Source organism: Sinocyclocheilus grahami, unplaced genomic scaffold (genome assembly GCF_001515645.1).
Source record: "Sinocyclocheilus grahami isolate Dianchi unplaced genomic scaffold, SAMN03320097.WGS_v1.1 scaffold503.1, whole genome shotgun sequence".
NCBI lineage: Eukaryota > Metazoa > Chordata > Actinopteri > Cypriniformes > Cyprinidae > Sinocyclocheilus > Sinocyclocheilus grahami.
The window spans coordinates 1,889,039-1,890,567 of NW_015505682.1; positions in this window are offsets into that span (position 1 = coordinate 1,889,039).

Genomic DNA, 1,529 nt, shown 5'->3' on the forward strand with positions numbered 1-1,529 from the left:
CACTGCTGCGGCAGTGGGGAAATACAGATAAGGCTCCTGCGGGAGCAGACACTGCTGCGGCAGGGGGGAAGTACAGAAAAGGCTCCTGAGGGAGCAGACGCTGCTGCAGCAGTGGGGGAAATACATAAAAAGGCTCCTGCAGGAGCGGACAGTGCTGCGGCAGTGGGGAAAAACAGGTAAAGCTCCTTCGGGAGCGGGGTGCTGTTGGGATGGCTTGGTTGGGGATGGGCCGTTGTGGATGGATTATGCGATGTTAAGGGGGGTTGGCTATGGTGGGTCAAGGGTTCGAGTGAACAGGATGGGCTGGCTCCTGCGGGAGCGGTCACTGCTGCGGCAGTGGGGAAATACAGATAGGCTCCTGCGGGAGCAGACACTGCTGCGGCAGTGGGGAAGTACAGAAAAGGCTCCTGAGGGAGCAGACGCTGCTGCAGCAGTGGGGAAATACATAAAAAGGCTCCTGCAGGAGCGGACAGTGCTGCGGCAGTGGGGAAAAACAGGTAAAGCTCCTTCGGGTGCGGGGTGCTGTTGGGATGGCTTGGTTGGGGATGGGCCGTTGTGGATGGATTATGCGATGTTAAGGGGGGTTGGCTATGGTGGGTCAAGGGTTCGAGTGAACAGGATGGGCTGGCTCCTGCGGGAGCGGTCACTGCTGCGGCAGTGGGGAAATACAGATAGGCTCCTGCGGGAGCAGACACTGCTGCGGCAGTGGGGAAATACAGAGAAGGCTCCTTCGGGAGCAGACACTGCTGCAGCAGTTGGGAAAATACAGAAAGGGCTCCTGCGGGAGCAGACACTGCTGCGGCAGTGGGGAAAAACAGATAGGCTCCTGCGGGAGCAAACACTGCTGCGGCAGGGGGGAAATACAGAAAAGGCTCCTGCGGGAGCAGACACTACTGCGGCAGTGGGGAAATACAGAAAAGGCTCCTGCGGGAGCAGACACTGCTGCGGCAGTGGGGAAATACAGGTAAAGCTCCTGCGGGAGCAGGGTGCTGTTGAGTGAACAGGGATGGACTGGCGTTAAAGGGGGTGATTCTGAGGCGGGAGTGGTCGGAGGGATGGGTAGGGGCATGGCGGAAGGAAGAGCAGGCATGCGAGATGTAGGAAAGACAGCTGCCGGGAGGGTTAGCCATGGTGGGTCGGGAGTTTGAGTGAACGGGGATGGACTGGCGTTAAAAGGGGTGGCGGAAGAGCAGGCATGCGAGAGGTAGGAAAGACAGCTGCCGGGACCGCTTGCGGATGCGTGCTCACACTTGGGGTGGCTCCGGGAGCGGAAGAAAGAGGGGGAAGAGAGGTGGAATGGTGGGCGTTGGGGAAAATACAGGTAAGGCTCCTGCGGGAGCAGACACTTCTGTGGCAGTAGGGAAATACAGATGAGGCTCCTGCGGGAGCGGACGCTGCTGCGGAGGTAGGAGGGTACCTGCGGGAGCAGTCGTTACTTGAGGCAAAAGGGGCAATTGAAAACTCCTGCAGGAGCGGGGTGCTAAATGGAGATGGGCAGACTAGGGAAAAGGGGGGGGGGGGCCGGTGGG